The 18273-nt window shown below is 38.1% G+C and overlaps 1 pseudogene; it reads left to right on the top strand.

Annotated features, from left to right (window-relative positions):
• The first annotated feature begins 573 nt into the window (after positions 1-573).
• LOC123805058 lies at positions 574-960 on the top strand (annotated as a pseudogene).
• Positions 961-18273: the final 17313 nt, after the last annotated feature.

The following is an 18273-nucleotide window of genomic DNA, read 5'->3' as shown; positions in this document are numbered from 1 at the left end:
AAAAGATTCCCCACTGGTCTATCAACAACAAATGGGCTAAGATTAATATAGATGGGATGGGAATAAGAGGGAAATAAGAAAGAAAAGCTTAAGAGATGTCTAGAGGAAAGGGAAGTGTTTTGAGATGATAGAGGGAGAGGGAATACTCAGAGTGAGGAATGAAAACCAGACTAAGAAAGGGAATAATTAAAATTTGAGACAAAAAAAAAGGAAAAGCAGGAGGACAGAAGAAAAAAGAATAAAACCAGGCTAAGAAAGGGAAAAATTAAAATTTGAGACAGAAAAATGAACAGGCATGATGAAGGCAGAATGGAGTAAGAGAAGGAAATGGTAAAATTGAAGATTTGAAATACAAAAATAGTGAAGATCTGGACAGAAAATTTAAAAAATACAACAATTCCCCATCCACAACCAACTATGAGCAATGATTGATAATGGTGGAGAGAGAACATAGGTATTTGAAGAGCAAGAAAAAGAATGTGAGATAAGAGGAAGCCAGGCTGTCTAGAAACTGAGTGGGAATGATGTGGAGTTGCAGGGAAACCTAAAACCCTGAGCTGTGACACAGCTAGAATGCAAGCTAATATTTTTTTTAAATGGCCACACCAAATGCTTCCTGGTGCTGACCATAAACAGTTGCAAAGAACTGGAACAGTATGGGAAATTGGGTCACAAGCTGTTTGGTCACTCTCATCTTGCTAACCAGAATTGGAGTAGATCAGTATCAAAATGACAGTCTAGAAAGTTTCCAGTCAGATGGTTTGCAGCCTAATTTAGTGAATGTACAATTCATAAGAAAAACAATGGTGAAGATATTATGTATTTATGCAGACTAAAAATCCGATGAAATCTATACTCCAGGCAAAATCTCAGTCAGAGTAGGAAATAATTTCCAAAACCTTCAAGAAATTTGGCAACTTGAATTAGTGGAACCAAGTGGCTGGATTCATATTCCCTTAAATGATAATCATAAGAAGCTAACTCACACATTCATGATACAGATTGCTGTTCTGGCCAATCACCAAAATGGAAGAGATACCCACATGAGACAAATTAAAATATACACACAAGTGGAAGAGAACTCCATTGGTAAGTTTCCTAGATGTACAACTATTGATTTCATGATGTATCATTCAATAAGGTGACCTGGGAACAGTACTGAAATTATTAAATACATCTTTGTTTTCTCTGGTCAGTAAATATTATATCTGGTATCTTTATTGAAAAAGCATCAGTTATTTTACATTTTTATGTGCATCAAAGAGTATTTTATTGTAGCTTTAAAAATAAATTTTGCATCATGCTATTTTTATTTTCTCTAAAATATAATAAAGCTCACATATTTTATGTTATTGAAAAAAAAAGAAGAATGTGAGATGACCATTGACAAGGAAATTGGTTTTGAGAGGCTGGACAGGGGAGATGTAGTAAGAGAGTGGAAGGAAAATAAGTTGTAGCAAGAAGGAAAACAAAATTTAGAACAAAAATAATAAGAGAAAAGAAGAAGGTATGATGGGGTAAGAGAAGGGAGGAGAAAAATATGAGAATTGAAACAAACTATAGCATAAAATCTAGTGACTTAATATGCTCAAACTTGAAGGATAATAAATTGGATATTAAAATACTATGCAGACCACTAACACCATATTCGATTTCGCCTCAGCTGCATCTAATATTTACCACTGTTTTTTCATTCTGGATCTACCTCTGGTGATGTCAGATGTTGACCCCATCTGGCCTTAGGCAGCCTGTTGGAGACTACCAGGCCTCTACCATCTGGGCCTCTCCCCTTCAGTTGTTAATTTAGTTACTTTGCAATCAGCAGGCAGGCTTATGCACCACAGAATGGAGAGTAATTCCTGGGTACAGGGCTATTGTTTCCCCTCAGGCTGCTGCCACTTGGAGGAGAGTGATCTGCCTGAGCACAATGGCTCCTGCAGCACGCGGGATGACTCAGCACCAGAATCCTGGCAGCTGATCTCTTAGTTCTCTCCCCAAAGCCACCATCCCCAGTCTCTCCTCAAAGGCCTCTAGTCTACTTTGGCCAACCCCTCATCTTTTGCTGTAGCCCAGGAAAAGTGGCTGCATGTGAAAATTTATGTGTTGGCCCTTTAAATGGCTCTCTGTGTCTTCAGCCATCTGTCTCTGGCAGAGAGAAACCTTGCTGCTTTTCACACCTGGATGTATTTGTGTACTTTTTGGACTTTGGTGCTGTTGGCTGGGGAGCCCAGCTTGGTGTTTAGACCACACTTCTCAGGGTGATCCCCCGGCTGTTTAAATGTCCCTCCAGCACTTCATCTGCCATCTGTGGGAGCCCAGCCAGCCTGTTCACATCTCCTCCACACTCCCTACCAGTGATGTAGTGATCAAGCTGTTTTTTGTCTGTCTGTGGTTATGAGGCTTCTCTCTGGCTATTTTTCAGTTATTTATTCTGGATGATTTCTCCACAATTTAGTTTTAATTCCAGATTTGTCTTGGAAGGATGTTAGTGTAACTTCCACTCCTTTGCTATTTTGAATCTTCCTAAGCAGAGTGTATTTCAACTGCTGTTCTTCACCTGCCTGCAGCTCTTTCTAATCAGTGTCAGACCAGGAGTTTTAAAACTAATGCCCACAGATTGGCATATGTCTTTATTTATGTGCCTTAGTAGCATATCTTCAGGGGAAGCAGTATATTGTGATGAATACATGAAATTCTATGGTCTTTGGAACCACTTTGGTGCAACTTCAACATTCAATAGTGAAAATAACCTCTTTGAGCCTCGGTTATCTCATATTTGCAATGCGGATGTCTAAGTAACTATGTATGAGGGTTTTGTAGTATTTAATGTATGACACTTAGCACTATGCCTGACATGTAATAGGCACTCTATGTTTGCTCTACAGTAATATGCATAATACTTCTCTGGCAAAGTCTGAGATTGCAGATTCACCCTTTTTGTTTTTGTTCTGTGAATCAATTTATGAAGGTTGTTTTAGTATTTTGTATTATATGTATGAATGAAGCACTTAATTCTAGGCTTAGCATGTTAGGAGTAAGACTCCTAAATGTAGTTATTTTTCCAAGAGCCTAACTAACATTGCAATTTTTACAAAATGACTTCAAAGTTTCCCTAGAGGGGAAAAATAGTAATGGGCAGAGTTTCTTTCTCATGCTTCCATTTCATTAAGCAGGAAACTAGAAATATAAGAAATGCAAAGAGAAATCACCCACTCATTCTATTGAAGATCGCCCCTCCCAATGGCATGTAATTGCTTCTTGAATAGTGTCAGTGTGTCACTTTTAAAAATGTGGGTATGTTTCTAAAAGCATTTTCCACATCTCTGGCTGGGAAGGATATGAGGTTATATAAAATTTATACTTGCTCTTTCACTTAAAACATGTGCTCTGCACAAAACACACTAACATGCATTGAAACAAATAACAGGTCCCAAATCAATGAGAACTCAACTGTGTTATCACTGCACCTTGCTGTTAGCTGCCTTGGACCCTGCATAATTTTTCTTAAGGGAGAAAATGTTGGAGCTGTAAAACATAGGATTAATTACTTTAACCTACTTATGTTTACAAATGTATAATTCCCATGGATTCCACTGCTTCTGGAGAACATAACAGCATAATTTATTTAGGATCATCCACTAAGGTCCTGTCTGCATTACTGAAAACTAGACTGAGAACTGCTCCTTTCCTGATGATGGAATTTTCCTGTCCATTTTGGTATTGTTTCAAGACCATATTAAGGTAGTTTTTCACTGGTTACTGACCCAGTAAAAAACATTATTAATATTTCAGATTTTAGACCAATAACATCATATCAAACTCTTCAGTGGAAAGAAACCCTAGAATGTATACAGGCACACCTATTTTTATTGTGCTTCATTTTATTGTGCTCTTCAGATATTTTTTAACCAGTTGAAGGTTTGTGGCAACCCTGCATTAAGCAAGTCTATTGATGCCATTTTTCTAACAGTATTTGCTTACTTTTTATCTGTATGTCACATTTTGGTAGTTGTTGTAATACTTAAAATTTTTTCATTATTATTGTATTTGTTATGGTAATCTGTGATCAGTGATCTTTCCTGTTACTATTGTAATTGTTTTGGGGCTCCACGAATGGCACCCATATAAAACAATGAACTCAGTTGACAAATGTGTATGAATTTTGACTGCTTCAGCTACCTATTGTTTCTCCTTCTCTTCAGTTCTTCCTATTCTTTGAGATACAATAATATTGAAATTAGGCCAAGAGTTGCATGCCTTTAGCTTTAAATCAAAAGCTAAAAATAATTAACCTTAGTGAGGAAGGCATGTTGAAAACTGAGATAGGACAAAAGCTAGACCTCTTGCACCAAACATTTAGCCAAGTTGTGAATGCAAAGGAAACATTCTTGAAGGATATTAAAAGTGCTATTCCAGTGAACACACATAAAATAAAAGCAAAATGGCCTCATTGCTGATATGGAGAAAGTTCTACTTGTCTGGATAGAAGATCAATGTAGATACCACATTCTCTTGAGCCAAACAAAATACAGAGCAAGACCCTAACTGTTTTTAATCCTATGAAAGCTGATAGAGGTGAAAGCTGCAGAATAAAAGTTTGAAGCTAGAAGAGGTTGATTCATAAGGTTAAAGGAGAGAATGGTTTCTTTCCTTAAAAGAATATAACATCAAAGCACAAAGGTGAAGCAGTATGTCCTGATACAGAATCTGTAGATCCAGAGGATCTAGCTAAGATAATTAAGGAAGATGGCTACACTAAACAACATATTTTCAATGTAGAAGAAACAGCCTTATATTATAAAAAAAGATGCCATCTAGAAATTTCATAATGAGAGAGAAGTCAGTGCCTGGCTTCAAAACATCAAAGGACAGGCTGACTATTTTGTTAGGGGCTAATACAGCTGGTGACTTTAAGTTGCAGCCTGTCCTTATTTATGATCCTAAAAACCATAATGCCCTTAAGAATTATGCTAAATCTACTCTTCCTGTGCTTTATAAATGGAACAACAAAGCTTTGATGACAGCACATATGTTTGTAATACGGTTTACTGAATATTTTAAGCCCACTGTTGAGAACAACTATTCAGGTAACATTTTCTTTCAATATATTACTGCTCATTGACAATGTGCCTGGTCACCCAAGAGCTTTAAAGAACATGTACAAAAAGATTAATGTTGACTTCATTCCTGCTAACACAACATCCATTCTGTAGCCCATGGATAAAGGAGTAATTTTGACTTTCAAGCCTTATTATTTGAGAAACACATTTCATAATGCTATATCTGCCATAGATAGTGATTTTTTCTGATGAATCTGGACAAGCTCAAATGAAAACCTTCAGAAACTATTCACCATTCTAGATGCCATTAAAAACATTCATGATTCATTTGAAGAGTTTAAAATATTAATGTAAACAGAAGTTTGGAAGAAATTGATTCTGGCTCTCATGAATAATGTTGAGTGATGCAAGACTTCACTGGAGAATGTAATTGCAGATGTGGTTGAAATAGCAAGATAACTAGAATTAGAAGTAGAGCTTAAAGATGTGACTGAATTATTTCAATCTCATGATGAAACTTTAATGGATGAGGAATTGCTTCTTTTGGAGGACCAAAACAAGTGTTTGCTTGAGGTGGGATCTACTCCTGGTCAAAATGCTATGAACATTATTGAAATGACAACAAAGGACTTAGAATATTACATACACTTAGTTGATAATGCAATGGCAGGCTTGAGAGAAGTGACCCTAATTTTGAAAGAATTTCAACCATGGGTAAAATGCTGTCAAATATCATCACATACCACACAGATATTATTTGTGAAAGGAAGAGTTAATTAATGTGGCAAATTTTATTGTTGTCTTATTTTAGGAAACTGCCATAGCCATCTCCATCTCACCTTTAGCAATCAGCTGATTAGTCAGCAGCCATAAACATGAAAGCAAGACCCTTCACAGTGTAAAGGTTATGACTTGCTGAAAGCTCAGATCATGGTTAGCATTTTTTAGCAATAAATTATTTTTAATTAGGGCATATACAGTATGTATATGCTAACACTAAAGATATAATGTTATTGAACACCTAACACTCTAGTATAGTGTAAACATGAAAAATCAAAACATTTGTGTGACTTACTTTGTTGTGATATTTCCTTTATTGCAGTTGTCTGGAACCAAACCTGCAATATCTTTGAGGGTACACCTATAGCTACTGAAGACATAAATTAGTATGTCCAGAAAAATATATAAGGGTGACAAGAAAAATTTTCTAACCAAGAAGATCAGTTGTCTTTCCATCTTATGGTTACTTCTTTGCCTAGAAAACAATTAGGATTACAGCAGAAACTAGATTCTATTGTGTTCAGTGAAAAATGTTTATCTCCCTGAAACACCTTGAAAGATATGTAAAAAAATAAAATTCAAGGAAAGATGTGGGGGAGAGTGGGTATGGGGATCTGAATTCCAATATGAAGGACTCTACCCTAAAGTATGCAATTGTTTTTTTTAAGATTTTATTTATTTATTTTTTCAGACAGAGGTGAAGGGAGGGAGAAAGAGAAGGCGAGCATCAGTTGGCTGCCTCTTGCATGTCCCCAAGAAGGGACCTGGCAACCCAGGCATGTGCCCTGATTGGGAATTGAAGCAGTGATCTCTCAGTTCACATACTGGTGCTCAATCCACTGAGCCACACCAGCCAGCACATGCAGTTTTTAAGTGGTGGTGATAGGGGACTCAAGACTTGAAAAATTTTAGCTTAAGGTAAAAAGTAATGTGTATGTTAAGCTTTTGTTTCAGAAACTACAGATAAGGCCCATCCTGGCTCCTAGGAAAAGCAGTCGACCTCCTGGTGCACTGGCTAGAGATTACTGCCTGGGGACATATTGGAGGCATCTGGGCCTTTTGTGTGACCCCCTCCCCACCTTGGGAACAGTTAACTGCTGAGAACAGGAATGCTGCAGCTTCTCTCACCTAATCCTCCCTGAATTTCAAAGCCCTCACTGCACCTTGTTTGTCCTCCCCCACCCACTTATCTGGCCAGGAAAGAGAAGGGAAGATGGTTTGTTAGGGTATGAACCTGCCATCTTCTTGGATCACTGGTCATCTGAATAAAGTGCCCATAAAAGATTCAATCGTTGTCATTGCTTATTGGATTTGGTAGTGACAGGCAGCCCCAATGCCAGTGTCTTTTCTGGTTACAGTAGTATTTGCTACAAGCTCCACTCTCCATGTGAACTTTTCAGGACCTTTTACTAGTCTCAAATTGCTTCAGATATAATTAATTTCTTTTTTCTTTTTGGTGAACTACCCCTTATTAAAATGTAAATCCTCTGAGAGATTAAATTCAAAGAAGCCCTTTGTTCCTAGAGATATTAGGTTACTAGGCACTTCCCAGCAGGGAGGTGGGTAGAATTTAGAAAGACTATGGAAGGACTTGAGGGCCAGAGGAAGTTGTCATTGTAAGTGATGAAATGGAGGCTTTGGAGGATGCTAAACAAAAACAAACTGATAAATTAAATAGTGAAAGATTTTTCTTCTTGCAGGCAACAGGATGTCTGAAGAAAAAGCCTAAATTTGTAGTAGAACCAAAAGATTTGAAAAGAACAAGTGCAATATTTCTTGAGGGTGTGGGTACTGGGAACTTCCCTGCCTGATTTCAGAAGCTGTAACCCCCCATGACTAAGGCTGAGTGGGAGACTTTGGGACCATAAGCCACTAAGGAGACAAAGCTCATTTCCCTGGCAGGGGCACTGCCTCTGCCCCCTTTACTTTACCCTGCTTGGCCCTGAGCCTGACCAGTTAGCCAATTACAGGTAAGATTCCTCAAGGGAGGGACAACCTAAGACAGGCATGGTCATGAAGAGGCCCTCAGGAAGGACTTGGAGGGCTATAAAAAAAAGGCAGTGATGGACCCTCACCCCTCGGCTTTGACATAGCTTGAGTTCTCATTCTGTCTGCAAGAAATTTCCTAATCTCTTGCCTGCCTTACTTCCCCTGACTGACTTAAGCCCGAAGTGATGATGGAGGGCAGTGCAGCCTTTTGCTGGAAAGGGTGGGTTCCCTGGGCGGAATCAAGCCTCAGAAAAAATGCGTAAAATCCTGTGAAACTTGCTTTGCTAAGAATGCCCTCAATTAAATGGTAAGGGTCCAAGCATGAAATGAGTTTGCTTCCCCAAAGTTTTATGGCCCTTTAGCTATCTGACCTGACTCAAAATAAGCCCTCAGAGTTCTTTAAATGTTATCTGTTATTTGATCATTACTGCCTGACAAAGATTGATGAGCTTTATGTATATGCCCTGTATTCCTATGCAAATTAAACCCAATAAAAACCTATTGAGGGACAGGCTCATGGCCCTTCTCCTTTGAGAGATGGGCCACTTTTCCTCCCCAAGTAGATCATGTCTTGGTAGACTTATTCTCATCCATGGTGGATGGGGGTGCTCTGTGGGCAAAGCTCCCCACATGTGGGTACAGAAAGACCATGCAGCCTTGGCAGCTGCTATTAAATGAAATAAGATTAGATATGTGTGCCTATGTGTTGTGGTTGAGTGTGGGGGTGAGGTCTGAGTTCCTTAAGGAGTGGCTGAAGTATTTTTCATTTCTGGAGATGTGGTTGGTCAGTAGTCTAAAACCATTTTTGGAATAGAGCATTACAGTGTTGATTTGTAGAAGCCAGGATGGAAACCTTGTGCATTGTATGCTAGCATCAAAAAAGTAAAATTTAGCCCTGGCTGGTGTAGTTCAGTGGTTTGAGTGCCAGCCTGCAAAACAAAGGGTTGCCAGTTTGATTTCCAGCCAGGGCACATGCTTGAGTTGTGGGCTAGGTCCCTAATAGGGGGCACTCGAGAGCAACCACACATTGATGTTTCTCTCTCTCTCTTTCTCTCTCCCTTCCCTTCTCTCTAACAATAAATAAATAAATTATTTAAAAAAATAAAATTTACCTGGCTGGCGTAGCTCAGTGGATTGAGCGCGGACTGGGAACCAAAGTGTCCCAGGTTCGATTCCCAGCCAGGGTACATGCCTGGGTTGCCGGCCATAACCCCCAGCAACCGCACACTGATGTTTCTCTCTCTCTCTGTCTATCTCCCTCCCTTCCCCTCTAAAAATAAACAAATAAAATCTTTAAAAAATTAAAAAAATAAAATTTTACTGAGTAAATTTTGAATATCATATTAGAGTTATTTAACAATTTATTAATTGGGTAGCATCCCATGTAGCAGATAGAAAGACACTCCTAATGGAAAACTTGTATAGGCAGAAGGAGGTGGGGGAAAGAAGTTATTCTAGCAAAGAATAGATTATTTCAGGCAAGGTCACCTGAGGTAAGGCAGGGGTCTATCATCAGATTACCTTACTAGTACTGAGCAGATAAATACAGGTTGACTGATTAAAGCTTATAGTCCTGGGAGAGGCTAAAACTGAAATTAGGTTAAGTATAAAGTCTTGCTTTACTGACACAGGGCTTACCACAAGTGACTCCATTTGGGTCTGTCATTTCTTTCTTTCTTTTTTTTTTTACACTAAAATGGGAAAGTGTTACCAACTGTAACCCAGATATTCATTGACTTGCTAACTTGCAACCTTATAGAAGCAAGGTTTCACCTTACAATCTGCAAATGATCCCCCAGTTATTTTTGAGAGTCCTAAGAGAAGTGCTTCACATGAACTTACAAAACAGTTCATCAGTTACTTTCATGAGTGGATCTTCTATAGTCTTCCTCTCAGACCCTTATTCATTTGTATGTATAAATATCCTGGTGGGACCTCACTGCTATTATAGACCATAATGATGAAGGGGAGTAGAATATGCCACCTCAAAATATGCCTCTTTGGCATAAAGATTATTTTGATCTGATTATTCTTGACAAATAGCAGACAAAGAGTCTTTGAAACCAGAGTAGCAGTTACCCTATTATCATGGGCATTTACATTTATAAAGGAAATCTCCATTTGTAATTGCCTCCCTCTCCATGCTCAAGAAGAAAAGGTTGACTGTAAATCACAAGAGAATTTTATCAATGGAGAAGGCACTGGCAAATCTGCATAACAACTTTACCCTTGTTTAGTGTGCTTTTCTTGGTTACCTCCCATAACAGGTTTCTCCCCATCCATAACATCTTTCTTTTGTCTTTAACCATAGATGGTATTTAAGGTGGTGGCATGTGTCATCTCTGGGTGTTTATTCAGTTTCCCTGGGTGTCTCCCATGCATAAATTAGGTATACATGTTAATAAACTTGTTCATTTTTCTCTTGTTAATTTTTTATTACCCAGTCTTAGATAATGACTCAAAAGTAGAATGAAATTTTTTTTCTCCCCTGCAAAAATAAGTCATCATCTATGTCAAACATGCCTCTGGGTAGCAGCATTGTGTTTTGTTCCTCAGCTTCTCCTTCTAACCTATTCTATATATAGGAGCACTGAACCCAGTCCAAATGATTCAGTATACATTCTACTAGCATAGGTGGCTGGATATTAATAAAGGAAGGGTGCAAAGGTAGTCCAACATTAAGAAGCTTAATAAACTGGGAAATTTAATACAATTTTGAAACTGCTTCACTAGCAAGCTACAGTTTCACACACACCCCAGGAATCCACCAGTCCATTCCTCACAGATTACTGGGGGAGGGATACAATAATAAAGGAGAACTCCTCTGTTGGGTGTAGGTCCAGTAGAAGCCAATGTGGCAAAGAGGGACATGCTTGTACTATGAGGCATACACAAGCAGTAGGAATCTAGATGGAAACCATAAAAGCCTGTCTGTCTAGCCTGGGAAAAGGATTAAAGTGGATAAGGGACACAGAATCCCAGAAGATATAGGAAATAAATTTATTAGGGGTCAATTGATAGGGGTCAATTGATAGGGGTGGGCCCAAAATGAGCTCCCCAAAGTTTGGGAGGTTGGTTAGTTTGAAAGGGAGCCTAGTCATTCCCAAGCTGGAGATAATATAAATGAAGCTTAACAATGAGCCCCCACCCTCTCTCTCTGTCTCTTCCCCTCACCCTCTTGCACAATAACACATGCCTCATTCATTTGTGCATTCTCTCTCCAAAGCCACCATACATCCCTAGAAGCTTCCTGGGGATGACAGAATACTGAATAGGAGCTCTAAGAACAACCCTGGACATAGACCCAGACTGAACACAGCTGGGAACAGACTAAGCCATCTGGATCAGCACAAGAACTGAACTGAACAAATGCACAAAATATTTGGACCTTGGCCTTTATTCTGGGTTTGATGAAGACAAGTCTGGACTTCTTCCATGGTGAGACAGATGGGGATGAGATATTGGAGCTGAACCTGAGCCAGTCCTTTGTGTTTGCTCCAGATTCAATAAACTTTACCACTATACCACAACCTCCCATATGTAGGTCTCTGGAATGCTGTCTTTGCAATCCTGTGAAAGGTCCTCGTTTTCACTGGCAACAATTCCATGCCTCTTGGCCTTTACTCTAGTCTCCCTTACTTCCCTCAATCAAACCTTTTTCTTTCCTTACCTAGTTGCAAAATGGAATCTTTAACATATGTGACTAGAAACCATTACCTTTAATTTTGTGAGGGTAGCAAAATATGTCACCTCAAAATATACACTTTGGGTACACTGATTATTTTGAATTAAAGGTACTTAAGAAATAGCTGGTGCAAGCAGGACATTATGGCCTTCCTTTGTCTTCCTGAAAGCAGGAGATAAGTCTTTCATGTGAAAGGTAGGTTCCCTGTACCAGGGGGATAGAAGACATGCTTATCACCAGAGATAGGGAATTTGGGCCCTTAGCAGTCTGTATAAACAAATCTAGCACTTCTTTACCATTTACTACCCATAGCCCAAATTCCTTCGTTTCATCAAATCTTCACAAATTTATTGCTTCTTTGTCTAAAAGATATGAAATCTTCCTGCTCTGGTCACTCTTTCCAGTCTTCATTCTCTTGGGAAGACACTTATACACATGTAAATATTCAATAAAATTTACATGCTTTTCTCTTGTTAACGTATTTAATTTTTAGGCCCAGTGAGAGACCTAAGAGGATAGATGAAATTTTTTTCTCCCCTACATTGGTAAAAAGTAGGTGTATGCATATGCATGGTACGTGTGGGTGAAAGTATGATGGACTGTGAAGGAGAGGTGAAGATACCAATAAATAGGAACCACCTATTTGATGTTATAGAAGGAAGGGGTTGGGGTAAGGGGCCTAATCTAGCACAAATTGATTATTTCTGGCAAGGTCACCTGGGGTAAAGCAGGGTTGTTACTCCTGTGATTGCCTGAATTATTCCAAATAACCAAATGACTGTGATGGATAATTCATAGGTCCTCCATCTCAGCAGGGGAACACCTTCCATATATTAATGTACATTTGGCTGACACAGGTTTACTAGGGATCAGGTAGTCAGGAAACACCATCATTTTCAACTTCTTTTGGTATGTTGCCTAAAGTAGCTCATAGGTCTTTTGTGGCATTTTGTACCCTCCTCCCCAATTGTTGGAAATCTTCTTTGTTGAACCAAAAGATACAGGCAAAATTAAGATAGACTTTTCAGAAGTTGTTGAAGATTTGAAAAACTTCCAGAAGGCTCTAGATTTTCTAGATGAACACACTGGGGCCCCAACTTTCCCCTATCTTTTTCATCAATATTAAGATATTCTCCAGAAATCATGGGGTCCATGTATTACACTAGAGACACATAGTAGGCACTCAATAAATATCTGTTGAACCCAAATGAATTGGAGGCTGGCATTTTATCTCTAGTTTTTGTTTCAGGATATGAATCAAACAATTAATAAGTTCAGGGTATGAATATTATATATTCATGTATCCCATTTGCCTAACAACTGAAATTATTAAAGCCATAGACTTTCCCAAGACAATATCACAGAAATGCTGTTGGAACATGCAAGATTATATTGTGTTCTCTGATTATATTCAGTTATTTGGGAGGTGATCCTTTGGTAAATGCTAGAAGCAGGAGGTGCTATTTGTAATGTCCCTTTTAACTCTGTCACCAGAATATCTGGATGCTTCAAATCACTGATGGAGATATGGAGACAATCTCCACATTCCAAGTGATTTCAAGACTGATGTCTTAAGCTGCTTTTAATATATAGAGGAAAAACTACATAGAAGAAGCAATTCCTCTCTACCTTGTAAAATAATGAAACAAAATAAAAGTCTCTTAAAATAAATAAGAACTTTTTAAGGGGTTATCTACCAACACCATACACACACGCGCGCTCACACACACACACACACACACACACACACACACACAGAGCCATAAGTGCAAGAAATCACTGTTTTTTTTTTAACATAGTCAATTTTATATAGCCAAAACAATTGAGTAGAAGGAATAGGCAAGAATGTGTGTAATGATACTCAGAGGTTACGTAAAGACTAACAGAGATAGACCGAAAGTGGAATGATTATGGACCAAGAATTACTACATGTGTGGAAGTGGAAGAAAAACTTTAAAGTGATGAAATCTCAGTAAAAGTTCAGGTCAAGAAGATTGAATCCAATGTTAACACCTATTTAAAAAGATAATGAAGTCATGTGCACTAAACTGAAACTAGAAAATTGAGATTTTACTAACACTGTCTTCTGAAGGGGAGAGAAGCTATGTTTCCAACTTTTAGAAAACAAAAAAATTTATAAAGATAATAGGGGAATTGTATGGATGCACCACGTTGGTACTGCTTAACTGGGAAAAACATACAAATGAAAGCATAAAGGGAACAGCTAAGAAACATATGTTACTGATTTCATTGAAAACTAATCACATTGCTGATAAGGAAACAGACTTTTAAAAGACAAAATCTTTTGGGAGAACATGCTGTGAAGGCTGACAGGGAGAAATGGGCAGAATTGCCCATCATGCCATTTACGGAAAAAACAATGTTACAAATGCAACACAAGAAACAAGCAATATTATGCAAAAATGTTTTCTATAAATAACTATAACAAAATGAAAACATAATAATTGGATCACTGTTTCAATGCACACCAAAATGTAGTGCTAATGTGAGAAAGAAAAAGGGTGAATCTGGCCACAGGAGGAGTTGGATAGCTGACTGGGGCCATGGAGGATAGATGCACTAAATATTAGCTGAGCCTTGGGGCAATGTCCTAGGCCCGTTACCAACATTAGCTTATCTTACTTTTGGCAAGTGTAGAGGGAGGTGGTGGGTGAATGACCTGCCCTAGCAGAGCTGTAACTCAGCCAAATTTATTCTGACTATAAAGCCAGTGTTCTTTTCATCAAACTGTGACCTATCTAGAAAGCAGCAGATTATCCCTTCAATATATCCATTACGAAGTGTAGTCTTCAGAAGGTTTATTTTTCTCAGGTCTACAATCACAATGTTATTAAGAACAAGGGGTATTGTAGGAGTTCAGAATGAGTTGCCTCCAAATGTGCCACTCTGGCATACAGATTGTTTGAAGCTGAAAACAATGAATGTGAAAAGGCTCAGGAAGAATCTTTGCACTTCTCCTTAACTGCCTAAAATAATTTAAGATAGAGGCCCTGCCCCAGGAAGGAGTTATCATCATAGGTAGCTATTTTAATCTGAACTAGGTATAGTAGACTGGGAGGAGCCTAGCAAACCCCCTTTGATCAAAGTCCTCTCTGTGTTCCATTGTTTCAAGATGGCCCAGGAAACAACTGTTTACTAAACGTTAAATTTTTTCATCTCCCTGTGAATTGGTTTATTTCCCTTTGAAGTCCCAGACTCCTACCTTTTTCTCCTTAGTCCAGAATGACTTATATACCCCATTGTGCTTTACTGTCTTTGAAATTTTCATGCTTATGTAAATTCCATGTGAGAACATGTTAAACCTTGATTTTCTGCTGTTAATCTGCCTTTTGTCATTTTAATTATTCCACCAGTCATAAGAATCTAGAGGGGAAGGGAGAAGATTTTCTCCTCCTCTATTCAGTATGTTAGGAATGTCTCAAATATGAAAACAAAATAATGAAAAAAGTAATGAATGATTTCTTATTCACTTAGTAGGAAAGATAGACCTGGGCATGGGCATAAAGAAGTCAAAATACTCCATCTCCACACACACACAATACTTGAATAGATGATGAAGATGTAATGTTCTCAATGCTAAAATATACTGAAAGAAAAACTGATTTCAATACAGGAAGTTACAAAGAATATCGTTATAAAGAAGAGTTCTGTATAACAAAGTGATTTTTATTTTTCATAGTGTGGTTCAAGTTAATTTGATGTGGTAATGAGAAATTGTCTACAATAAATAATCCCATACAACAAATGACTTTTATACTCCTTAAGTTTATATTAATTATCCTTGTATAAAAGATATTATATTGTGTTTGCATGTTATATTTTGTTGAGCTACATATCACAAACACTAACCCAAACACTAACCCATCTACTCACCTATCACACTTCCAACAACCTCATAGCTAGTTTCCTTCATTCCAATCTAGACCTCCTTATTTATGCCCGTCATGCTGCTGCAAGAATGGAGACACAAATGTATAAAACACATGTCTGACAATGTCAGTTCTCTGCTTAGAAGCTGTTAATGACATTCCATTGCTGGAACCTGCTTTTCCAGGCTAATCTCTAGTTGCTCTCCTCAAGTACTCTTTACTTGAACTGTACCAAATTCCTCACTGTTCCCTAAGGGAAGAAGCTTTATTGCCTTTCTGAATGCTCTTCTCCATGTCCAAAATGTCTTTTCCCAACTTTTTGAAACCTGACAATGCCATCTATCCATTAGATCAAATGACATGTCCCCAATGAAACCTTGCAGAACCCATCAGGCAGAATTATTATTAATTTTTATACATTTTTCAGATTAATATTATTAAACTCTGTATGTGTCTTATCATCAATATATGTATTTGTTATCAAGGTGATTCTCCATTCCACTAAAAATCTATTACTCATTAGGGAGTACATTTTAGAATTAAGAAACTATTACAGTTGTTTCCTCATATGTACACAAGGAGGACCCCCCAAAATGGAATTTATTTATAAAATAAAATTATTTATTTATTCTTACATGTTTAAACTTCAATCACCTTCAAAGTGCTCTCCATTTGATGCAATACATCTATCGAGATGTTTTTTCCACTCCTCAAAACAGTTTTTTAACTTGTCAATTTTGATGCCTTTTAGTGCTTCTGTCATTTTTTGTTTCACCCTTTCCACATTGGCAAAACATTTCCCTTTGAGGACTTTTTTCATCCTGGGAAACAAACAAACAAAATGAAACAGTTGCTCTGAGTGGGATCTGGTGAATGGGGAGGGTGGGGCATGTGGGCCATGCTGTTTTGGTCAAAAACTGCTGAACACTTGGTGTGGTATGGGCAGGTGAGCTTGTAAATCAGCCAAACATGTTGAAAGAGTCTTCAAAAAAATTCACCAAAGCTGAACACAGCCTCTTACAACAGTGCCAGCTGGTACGCTAATAGAGATGGGTTCCTAGAATACTCACCTAGCAGGGGAAACCTGTACTAAAAAGGACTCAGCCTCCAGAAGATAATTCTATTTTTGTTGAGGGGTCACATTCATTCGTGTGTGTGTGTGTGCGCGTGTGCGTGTGTGTGTGTGTGTGTGTGTGTGTGTATATATATCCATAGCACTGGCATTCATTCATTTAACAACTCTGCCTATGAAGTACCATGCACTATGCCCAGTGCTGGGAATACAACAGAGGAAAAGAGACACAGCCATTGTCCTTACTAGATTCTTGTTGGAGAGACAGACAAACAAAACAAAACAACAGGTAAACTTCAAGTTAATCAATAAAGTAATGGCATTTCATGATGCGTTACAAAGTCAACAAACCAGGTACTTTGAAAGTGCATTTTGGAATGTGCTTATTGTTATGATTGTTTCAGGTACAGCTCATTTCCTTGCCTTTCTTGGAAATATCAAATTTCCTAGTCCTCTTGCACCTAGTTGGGGCCATGTGACTAGTTCTTGCCAATGGAATATGAGTGGAGGCCATGCATGTCATGGCTTTGTTAAGGCTGTTAGAAACAGATGAACATTTCCATGTTCTCTCTCTTCCCTTGTCATCCAGACAAAAGCAGAAGATCCAGTGGAGGACTCTGAGGCACTATGATAAGTATGGTAGACTACACCATCGAGGAGTCTGGAGTACTGAATAGCTTTGTAGAATGCTTCTCACTCATCACCTAATGGACTATCTGGCGAATGAGAATTAAGTCTTTATTCTGTATAGTCACTCAAATTTTGAAATTCATTGTTACAAGAGTTAGGCTGCTTTGACTTAGAGGAGGATCATAGACTCTCATGGGCCAAGGTCAACATAAGGGTTTGAGACAGTGGTGTAAGTATCGCAGAAAGCATTTATTCCCTCTTGTGAGCTGTCACAAAGAATCTTAACACACAATCCAGAATCGCTGTGTAGGTAATTCAATTCTCCACATTGCATGTCCATTGCTCTATCAAGGACATGACATTAACAACTTTGCCACAGCAAAAAGAACCATAACCTGCCCCAGAGCAAAGCTTAGTAGTTCAGTAAGCAAATTTTCTAAGTTCTTTTGTCATTCTGATATTTAATTATTGCTATAGATACATTTTATAGTGATTTAATCATTCTTATAACTGCTAAATGGTATCATATGTCAGTTGGAAACGAAGCAAAACAAGATGGAAGATTTGATCTTTGTCCTGGTGTGATGACCCATTTGAAATGCTCCAACAGGAACTAGGAAGTGGAGAAAGACATATTCTACCTGCCAATTAATTAAGCTTATGGTTTTTCAGCAGTCTTGGTTCATGACATACAGGCTAATTTAGTCAAGCATTACCAATTAAAGAGAAACATTTGCTGAGACTGGAGCAGAGACGTGGTTGCCTTCAAGTTGAACCACTCATGTTCTAGAAATAAAGAACCCAGAATATTGCCTCTAACCCACTTTACCTAGCATAGGTGATTTTTGCTAGATGAGAAATAAAGAATAATGATTTCCTTAAGTGTATCTACATGGGTATGTTAAAATAAAACTTGGAGACTTTAATAGGTTTAATGAAAATTGTTCATTTTAATATTTGAGAATATGGATAGGAGTGATGTGGGCTTAAAGTGAAGAGGGAGGTCATGTGGACTGTTCCTGTGAAAAAGTCCCAAACGATATCAAAACTCACAAATTGTTGGTGCAATTGAGGATATAATATTTAGAAACTTTATTTAAAACTCTCAAAATGAACATCTGTAGGGATGTTGAAAAATTGATGAATACAGATATGATTCTGATTTAT

This window comes from Phyllostomus hastatus, unplaced genomic scaffold (assembly GCF_019186645.2).
Source record: "Phyllostomus hastatus isolate PE091 unplaced genomic scaffold, TTU_PhHast_1.1 phas_scaffold_28, whole genome shotgun sequence".
Classification (NCBI taxonomy): Eukaryota; Metazoa; Chordata; class Mammalia; order Chiroptera; family Phyllostomidae; genus Phyllostomus; species Phyllostomus hastatus.
This window is presented reverse-complemented; position numbering and strand designations above follow the sequence as displayed.